The sequence below is a fragment of the Bison bison genome, unplaced genomic scaffold (assembly GCF_000754665.1).
Source record: "Bison bison bison isolate TAMUID 2011002044 unplaced genomic scaffold, Bison_UMD1.0 scf7180017864173, whole genome shotgun sequence".
NCBI classification, from domain to species: Eukaryota; Metazoa; Chordata; class Mammalia; order Artiodactyla; family Bovidae; genus Bison; species Bison bison.
In genome coordinates, this window is record NW_011494745.1 from 145,456 (window position 1) to 155,886 (window position 10,431).

Here is a 10,431-nt window from a genome sequence, read left to right on the forward strand (position 1 = left end):
AATCAGTCCATTCTGAAGGAGATCAGCCCTGGGATTTCTTTGGAAGGAATGATGCTAAAGCTGAAACTCCAGTACTTTGGCCCTCATGTGAAGAGTTGACTCATTGGAAAAGACTCTGATGCTGGGAGGGATTGGGGGCAGGAGGAGAAGGGGACGGCAGAGGATGAGATGGCTGGATGGCACCACTGACTCGATGGACGTGAGTCTGAGTGAACTCCGGGAGTTGGTGATGGACAGGGAGGCCTGGTGTGCTGCGATTCATGGGGTCGCAAAGAGTCGGACACAACTGAGCGACTGATCTGATCTGATCTTTGGGTTTCAGGGGCTCCATACAATCCCAGGCACTTAGATCCCAAAGTCAACCCCGAGTAGTGGACGGGGAGGAGACAGTCAGGGAGGACATGGATGTGAACTAAGAGGGACACTGACGAGGAGACCCTGGAGCCGGAAGGAAACCCACGGTGACAGCCGGAGGGAAAAGAGCGTCTCCCGTCTTCCTTGGTGTCGGGCTGGGGCACGTTCAGGGTTTAAATGCCCTTCCTGAGCCTCTTCTTATTCTTCTTCCTTCTCCCTAACCTTGTGTCTCTTCAAGTCACTAACCGTTCATCATCTTAGCCACCTCCCAGATCACAGACCTGGGACCATTTTTTTTTTTAATTTCCATTTTGCTTTTATTTTAATAAACGTGCAAACATAAACACACACCCATATCATAAAAATTATCATTTTCCTTTCCCTTTGACAAATATGTCCATTAAGATGCCTCTCTCTGGTACAGTTTTTAAAAATCTCAAGAACTAACTAAATGGTCTTTAAAAGACCTTCTAAAACATTATTTGGAGAAGGAAATGACAGCCCGTTCCAGGATTCTTGCCTGGAGAATCCCATGGACAGAGGAGCCTGGCAGGCTTCAGTCCATGGGGTCACAAAGAGTTGGGCACAACTGAGCAACTAAACAACAAAATATGATTTAATGAATTATGTTTAAGTTCCTAAAGAAGAACTGCCCAGTTTCAAACGAAACTTTGAAAAAAGCACCTTTTAAATTTCAAGCATCACAGTATGTTATTAAAAAAGCTTGTGGTTAAACATTAAAGCTACCCATGGACCTTCATGCTACTGAATCAGCACCTAGAATGGGCATGATATCTGTGGTTGTGCATTTACAAAGCTATTTTCTGACTGTGGGCTTCTACTTCTTTTTTTTTAATTAATTTTTATTGGAGTACAGTCGCTTTACAATATCATGTTAGCTTCTACTGTACAGCAAAATAAATCAGCCATCCATGTACACATATATCCCCTCCCTGTGGGACTTCCTTCCCGTTCAAGACCTGGGACCATTTATGTTTCACCCACAAATATTCCCTGTGTGCCTCCACTGTGCCTGGCCACCATGACTGGGCATTAAGGAGATACATACAAATCACTGAACTCCGGGGAAGGCGCGGACTTCAGGCTCAGGAAAGACCTGAGGAGGCGGTGTGTTTGATCTGAGTCTGGAGGGTATATGGGAGCCTTACAGAAGGATGCCATGCTCCAGAATGAAGACTGGACAAAGAGTCTTCTGGACTAAGCAAGCATGTGCGGCGACTTGGCCTGAGAGGTGATACGCAGAAGGGAAGTGTCAAGAGCTGAGGCCTGAAAGGGAGGGACAGCTAGATCTCGATGCATCTTTAAGTTCAGCTGGAGACACTGGCCTTGACCTCTCAGACTGTGAGGGAGTTATGACTGCACAGCTACCCCTTCTGGCAGGGATGGTTTTGAACCTATTCCTGTTGGCTCGTTCTTCTCATAGTAAGTCCTCTAGAGAACCCAGGGGTGAATCCAGAAATTCTTGTCGCAATTAGAAAAGAATATGAAGATCAAAGCAGAGAGAAAATGACCACTCCCTTTGGTCAAAAAGGTAAGCGTAGCTTAAGGTGCACCGTGCCCTGGGGTCAGGATGCCAACAGGAGCGGGCAGAGGTCTCCACATCTTGCCTGGAGCCCCGAGGGCTGGTTGAAGCAGGTCCTCCAGGTAGACCTGTCCCCTCCCCTAGCACGACTTCTGTGCGCAGGAAGCAACGTGAGCGCTCGTCTCCCGAGTAAGTGATGAAAAGCGCAGTGAGTGAGTGATGGTGTGGGCCGTCCCAGGACTGACACTTTGACCTCGCCACCCTCTTCCGCCCTGGGGGAGAGGCTGAGCTGAGTGCTATTCACAGACCTGACACCGGGGGGCAGTGGTGGCCCGTGGTCCACCTACGCCCGGACACCGCTGACAAGGGAGCTCGAGACAAAGGAGGGACGTGGATCCAGATACACAAATGCGAGAGGAAGTGGAAGGAAGTTTCAACAACAAATTTGCTGCATTTTGCTGTTAATAGAAGAGACGCTCCTCCAGCAGATGCCCCTGGCCTATCAGTCCAGTCCTCTGAACCTGGGGACAGCACAAGATGGGCAGAAGTCTTACGAGAGCTCCCCGTCCTGCTCCTTCCCGGGGCCTGCACTTATACCACTAACCCCCAGCCCGAAGCTGCTCTCCCAGTTTGCTTTCCCTTCCTCTCTCTTTGTAGGATGCTCAGGCCGTCTTTCTTTCCCCGTGCAGGCATCTTGTCTGGGCCTGTGTCCACGCTGTTCTCTTCAAAAGGAGCAGCCCTTTTCAAAAGACCCCATCTCCATTTCTGATTTAATTCTAATGTCAATACCATGAAGCCTCCCCTGACCACCACCACCCCGAGCCAGAAATCACCAGTTGTTTTCTCTCTCTCATTCTCTCCAGGACCTCCCAGAACTCTCTGCTCCTCTCTGCCACCTCCACTCTCTGCCCTATGTGGCATTGGTATTGATCATCTGTATTGATCATGTGGGCAGAAACGCTGTCCTCATGTTTCTGTGAAGCGTCTTGAGTATGAACCCTGCTCACAGTCGCCTCACAGGATAAAGGAGGTTAAATCTGACCAGAGGAATGTCCAGGGATGTTCCTGCTTGTCAGGTAAGCGTTGGTTTTCTAATCTACAGAAGGCGTAAGATAGAGGGCTAGATCAACTGGGAACTGATTAACTAAATTATGGTATATCTATGCTATGGAAAGGACAAAGCTTTTAAAATGAATGAGAAAGTCTCTATGTGCTAGCATGGAAAGGCGTTCAAGATATATAATTTTTTTTTTAAAGCAAAAATAAAAGGCAAACCACAGGATAACTGAATGCTTTCATTTATTTAGGAGAGAAAGCAACATTTTGTACAAACATAATCTTACATGCATAGAACAACTCTGGAGGAATGTACAAGAAATGTAACAGTCGACAAAGCAGAGGAAAAGAACTAGGGTGATGAAGAAGAAATATCTTTTCTTTGCAATTTAAATCCTAAGATAGTTTTACTTTTGCAATGGATTAATTCATTCAGTAAATACTTGTTTAAGTATTTAAGCGGTATTTAGAATACCGTTCTGAGCACTGGAGTACCTAGAGATTATAAAAGGACCTTTAGGAACGTCCCTGGTGGCCCAGTGGTTAGGACTCTGTGCTTCCACAGCAGGGGTCACAGGTTCAATCCCTGGTCAGGGAACTGAAATCCTTCATGCTCCATGGTGTGGCAAAAATAATAATAACAACAAAGAAACTTTAACTTTTCTATTAGTATAATCGTTAAACTAGCTTAATTGCAAAGTGGGGTGAGATTTTCCACCTTGTCCCACATGCTGACAGCAATGATAAATGTGGGCAAAATGCATGAGTGAAACATTCTCAGGCATTATATCCGATAGGCAGCACAGGACTCTCATCCTTGAGAGGCGAGCCCGGCTCTACTTTCAGAGGACACACACCTCCGTGCTTTGGTGCAGGGGGTGGGGTCCCAAAACAGCGATAATCTCACCATGCTAAGAATTGCTTCTGAGCAGCTGAAGCAATTAGAATGTGTAGGGTCATATAGCTATGCTGGGGGAGTAGCCCAGACATCGTGTGGAGACACATGGAGGGTCTTGGTGGCGGACTGGGCTGTGTATGCACAGGGCAAGACTCTACAAGGCTGAGCAAAGATTGATGACAAGCTCAGAGCTCAGTGGGAAGAAACTTGCTGTAACCTCAGGCATTCAATGACTAGCCAAAAAAAAAAGAAGCCAGCCTTGGAAATAAAGATCCTGTCTTAGAGTGAAGTTCACAAATGACACATTGCTGGTGTTCAGTGGCTAAGTCGTGTCTGACTCTTTGCGACCTCATGGACTCCTCTGTCCTCCACGATCTTCCACAGTTTGCTGATTCATGTCCATCGAGTCAGTGACGCCATCCAACCACCTCCTGCTCTGCTGCACCCTCTCCTTTTCCCTCCAATCTTTCCCAGCATTAAGGCCTTTTCCAGTGAGTTGGTTCTTCATATCAGGTGGCCAAACATTGGAGCTTCAGCTCAGCAACAATCCTTCCAATGAATATTCAGGGTTGATTTCTTTTAGGATAACATAGACCCACCATATAAAAGAATAAAATCAAGACTGGCAGAACCAAAGAAATGTACTAGTAGCTCAACTAACTTTTAGAACAAAAATCAACATCCATAAGAGATGACATGACAAACTCAATGTAATGTATCATCCAAAGTAGTCAGTATACCATAAAAACGTACAGCGTAAATGTGGACCATAAACAAGCAGGATGGGGGGGCAATCTATTCAAACAGACCTTAAAATGACCCAGATGCTGAAATTAGCAGACAAGCACTTTAAAGCAGCTGTTATAAATATGTCCAAGGACTTAAGGGGAAAGACGGTCATAATGAGTGGAATGCTAGGAATCACAGTGAAAGAATAAAAAAAATGTTAAAAGTAGAAACTGTAGGAAAGAAAAGTATAGTTCAGTACCTGGAAACTTAAAGCTCACTGGAATAGAGAAAAGAAAAAAAATTGTTAGGGACAGAATCCCAGTGACCTGTGAGATGATATGAAGCAGACATTTATATATGTTTCCCAGTTGGTGCTAGTGGTAAAGAATCTGCCTGCCCATTCAGGAGACATGGGTTTGATCCCTGGGTCGGGAAGATTGCCTGAAGTAGGAACCGGCAACCCACTCCAGTACTCTTTCGTGGAGAATTCCATGGACAGAGGAGCCTGGTGGGCTACAGTCCATGGTGTTGCAAGAGTTGGACACAACTGAGTGACTGAGCAGATACTTACATATAATTGAAGTCCCAGAAGGGAAAGAGAAAATGGACAGGAAAAGAATGTTTGAGGACATAATCACCAATATTTCCCGAGTTCAATTTCTTCAATTAACTTCTGTTGTTGCTGCTGCTGCGTTGCTAAGTCGTGTCCAGCTCTTTTGCAACTCCATGGACTGCAGCTGGCCCGGCTCTTCTGTCCATGGAATTTCCCAGGCAAGGATACTGCAGTGGATTGCCGTTTCCTTCTCCAGGGGATCTTCTCAATCCAGGAATTGAACCCATGTCTCCTGCACTGGCAGGCAGATTCTTTACCATCTAAGCCACCAGGAAGCCCCTAAAATTAGCTTATAGATCCAAATGATTCAGCAATCCCCAAACAGGATCAATACAAAGAGGACCATAGCTAGACAAACTATGTTGAACTGCTAAAAATCAAAGATAAAAAGAAAATCTTAAACAGAGCCAAAGGAAAAACACAAATATCAGTTGACTGCTCATAGTAAATAAGAGAGGCAAGACGACAAGGCAACAATGACTTTAAAATACAGAAAGAAAAATAAGTCTGCCTAAATGGCATATTCAGTAAAAATATCCTTCAAAAATTAGAGTGAAAGAAAGTTATTTTTAGGTGAACATAATGTGAGAGAATTCATTGACAGCAGACTTGCACTATGAGAAATGCTGCAGGAGGTTCTTGTTCTTCAGGCTGAAGAAAAATGACACCAGATGGAAATCTGGGTCTACGAGGGAAGGATAGTTACATTTTATGGTGTGGTAAATTACATATGTGTATTTAATGTATATGTCCACACTAGCACAGAAGATTGGTTGGGGTAAGTGGTATTTTACCATAGTAAGATTCTTACATTTTATAGGAACCAATGCAATGTTACTTTAAGGTAGACTTGATAAATTTAGGATACTTGTATTGCCTAGAGTGATGCAAAAAATACATAGAGCTATACTTAAAAAGCCAACAGAGAAATTAAAATGAACGGCTAAAAAAAAAAAATAGATAACTAACCCAAAGAAAGCAGGCAAAAGCAAAGAGAGGGAAAATACACAGATGGGACAAATAGAAAGCAAATACCAAGAAGGTAAATTTAAAACCAACCGTATCATTCGTTACTCTAAATGTAAATGGACTAAATCTTCTGATTAGACAGGAGGTGGGACTTTTGGTATAGCAGATAAGGAGGTTAGCAAATCATCTCCCCGCAAAAGCAACTATAACACAAGAAACCAAATTGTCTAAAAAACTATTTCTGGGCACTGGGCACTGGAAATCAATCAAAGCCATAGAATGAATTCATCAAAAACTTTTAAACTGCAGTTAAAAGATCGGAAGTCTGTGGTGTCCCTGCTTGGGGTAATTTTCATGCTCGCCCACGACCCAGGAACTTTGCTGCCAGAGCCAGCAGGCTTGGTGTGAGGTCGGAAGTCCAAGGCCCTGCCCACCAGCAATACCAGTAAAGCCAGCCATCTTGGTGGCGCATGAATGGGAAAGCCCAGCGGCTCTACTACCCAGAGACTGTAGCCCTGGTTGGTGCCAAAGCAACAGAACAGAGAACTGACCAGAAATTTAACAAAGGGATTCAGGAAATAAAACAGCCCTAAAGAGGCCTGGGAGGCTAAGAGTCGGACACAACTGAGCGACTTCACCTTCACTTTTCACTTTCACGCATTGGAGAAGGAAATGGCAACCCACTCCAGTGTTCTTGCCTGGAGAATCCCAGGGACGGGGGAGCCTGGTGGACTGCCGTCTGTGGGGTCGCACAGAGTCGGACACGACTGAAGCAACTTAGCAGCAGCAGCAGCAGCAGCAAAGAGGCCTGGTAAATCCTCCACATATCCCTGGCTGACCAGGAGACTGAGCACGCAGGCAGAAAAGACACAGGGTGGCTTAACTGAGAGCAAAGAGCCGGGGGAGACTTGGAACCCACCTGACCTTTGGCAAGTTTCCCAGCAGAAGAGTATGGGAGCCTTACTGGCTTGAGGGGCTCATTAGACCAAGTAATGCCCCCAATCCCACAAAGATGTCCACGTCCTAATCCTGAAAGCTGTGACTGGTACCTTACAGAGCAAAAGGGACTTTGCCAACGTGATTAAAGGTAAGGACCTTGAGATGGAGAAAGTATATTGAATTATCTGGGTTGGTTTTATCTACTTACATGACTCCTTAAAAGCAGAGGACATTTTCCAGCTGGGTCAAAGAGATGACGTGCGATTAGGACCTGACTCTCCATGCTAGTTATGAAATGGAGGCAGTAGGCTTGCCAGGAAAATCCTGTGGATGGAGGAGCCTGGCAGGCTACAGTCCATGGGGTTGCAAAGAGTCAGACACGGCTGAGCGACTACACTCGCTCACAGGCTGTGAGCCAAAAGATGCCATTGCCTCCAGAAACTGAAAAAGACAGGAAATGGATTCTTCTTCCCCGGAATCTCCAGAAAGGAATGCAGGCTTGCCAACACTGTGATTGTAGCCACACTAGAAAACCAACTGAGGGGCTTGCCCAGGTGTCTAGAGGATAAGACTCTGGGCTCCCAGTGCAGGGGCCCCGAGCTCAGTCACTGGCTGAAGGACTGAGACCCCACGTGCTGCAACTGCTGCGCACACACTCCAGAGCCTGGGGGCCCCTAGCGAAGCCCACTCCCCATAGGAAAGTGCAGCCAAAGTTAATAATCTCTTTAAAAAAAAGAAAGCCAATTGAGCCAAACTGGTGAGAGGACAGGGGCTTGACCACTAAACTATGAAGAAACAGAAGGAACATAGACGCTAGAAATACAGTGAAAACCAAGACAAAGTCTCGCATCTAGTAAAGGTTATTTCTAGTGGAATTGGACACAGGTCGATTGTGGCTCAACTGTTACAAATCTGCCTGCAATGCAGGAGACCCCAGTTTGATTCCTGGGTCAGGAAGATCTGCTGGCGAAGGCATAGGCTACCCACTCCAGTGTTCTTGGGCTTCCCTTGTGGCTCAACTGGTAAAGAATCCACCTGCAATGCGGGAGGCCTGGGTTTGATCCCTGGGTTGGGAAGATCCGCTGGAGAAGGGAAAGGCTACCCACTCCAGTACTCTGGCCTGGAGAATTCCATGGACTTTTATAGTCCATGGGGTTACAAAGAGTCGGACACAACCAAGCGACTTTCACTTTGAGTTTTCAGAGTAAAAATAGTAACAACAGTAATCAGATCATGATAAGAACAATACAGAGATGTAAAGTACGGCAGTGTAGTAGAACGATTAGGTGTGTGATTTGGATTAAGGAAGTGATGTTTAAGCTAAAATCTGAATTACGAGAAGAGACAAGCATGAGAAGACCACAGAGAACGTAGCGTAGGGAGAAGTAACCGTGCGAAGGCCCTGGGGCAGAAACAAGCTTGGTTTATTGGAGAAAGGTCCCTGTGCCTGGAGATGTGGTGTGGGCACCGGGGAGAGCAGTGTGATGTGTGACTAGAGAAAAAGGATGCAGCGCTCCGTAAACCGGAGTAAGACGTCTACATCCACGTGGCAGGAGACACTGCAGGACTCCAAGTCAGCTAGTGATAGACTGTGATGTACATTTCCGAAGCACACTCTCATTTCAGAGAGGAGATCAGAGCACAGGCTGGCAAGAACAGAGCCAAGGAGATGACCTGGGAGTCACGGCCACAGTCCAGGAAAGAAGGACGGTAGTGCTTCGGATAGGCTGGTGGCCAGTTAGGTGGGACCAGTGGACACCTTTGGGACAGGTTTTGGAAGGAGAGCTGATCTGGTGGTGGATTGGGTTTAGAATGGGCGAAGAGACAGAGGAATCCAAGATGAGACTGCTGGGTTTGGAGACCAGGTTTGAGTGGATGACAGTGCTGTCTGCCAAAGAGTGGGGGCAGGATAGAGCTGCTCAGGGTAAGGAGACAGGGCATGGAAGAGGAGGGGGCATGGAACCAGGGCTCCCCTGTCTTAGCTCTATGAGAGTCTAGAAATTTATCAAACTTCTTAAACTATGTGCTAAGTCTAGTGAACGATATGAGGATGACTGAGCCAGAGTTCCTGTATTCCAGGAATTCACAAGTCTAGTAGGGGAGAAGAATAAAAATTCAAGAAAAACCATAAGTACTTTTTCAAAAAGAAAATATGAAAGTGAGAGTGGGGATCCAACAGGTTGGCAGGGCACAGACGTCCAGGAAAACTCCATGGAGTCCGGGGCTGTGAATTCAAAGTCTAAATGTGGATGGACTTGAACAAGCATCACTGGTGTGTGGGTAGATTCTAGGCAGGAAGGAAAAATTTTCAGTGAAGTTCTCTAGAAATACTGGAGGAAGGCTGAGCAGATAAGGGTGATGAAGATTTAGTGTGTGTTAGGCAAGAGCGATGGAGGATCCTGGAAAAGTAGGTTAAAATCAAATTGTGAGAGATTTCAAGGGCAGGCTGGAGCTACTGGTTTTATCCTGTGGCTGAGAGTGCAGGTCAGAGATACAGAGGACTGGTCAGCAGAAAAGTGATCCACTTGGAGCTGTGCATTAAGGTCACCATGGTAACAGTGTTTGAAAGATGGTGGTGATGGATGGCAGAGAGAGGGGCAGGGAGGAAGAGACACGACAGGAAGCAAGTTCCAAGATTATCCTCCAGTCCAGGTGAGGGGTCGGGCCAATCGGAAGGAAAGCATCAGGAATGAAAATGAAGGGAGGGATGAGGCATGACAGAGACTGACAGTCGGGTCTGGAGATCGATTAGATGTGGGAAAAGAAGTCCAAGATAACTCTGAGATTGAGCATGAGCGTCTGGGAGAATCACGGTGCCATGAACTGAGATAACGGGTGGGGAAGAGAAACAGGATGCAGCAGGGAAAAACAGGGAGCCAGGGAGATGATGGCCTTAACTCGGGTTGACTGTGACTTCAAGGTCCAGGGAGAAAACACTGGTCAGCATGTGGATATTGGCGCCTCTCCGCCAGGGATAGCTCTGACCTCAAAGTCAAGTTTGGGGGAGTCCTTGGCAACAAAAACACTAGTTTGTTGTGTATCAGGAGCTGAGCTAAATCCTTCATCCAATTCTCTCATTTCCTCTCCCGTGACAGCCCAGGGAGTTGCCTACTATTATTATTCCCACTTTATAAATGAGGAAGTTAAAAGTTCAGGGGAGTTCAGCCACTAGCTCAAAGTAACTTATGAACGAAATGGTGAAGTCAAGACTTGAATTCATGCACTTGAGCGCCACCCTGCAGGCTAAGTCCAGGAGTCCAAGGGGGTCCAGGGCCCCCCGCCCCCCGCCCCATTGACTCTGCTCAATGCCCATGGAGCTTTAGGGCTCAG

The 10,431-nt window shown here is 46.4% G+C and overlaps 1 non-coding gene across 1 annotated transcript; it reads left to right on the forward strand.

Annotated features, from left to right (window-relative positions):
- Positions 1-3,478: 3,478 nt before the first annotated feature.
- On the forward strand, positions 3,479-3,551 carry TRNAG-UCC. The gene has a single exon. It is a non-coding gene; the product is annotated as a tRNA-Gly (tRNA).
- The last annotated feature ends 6,880 nt before the right edge of the window (positions 3,552-10,431 follow it).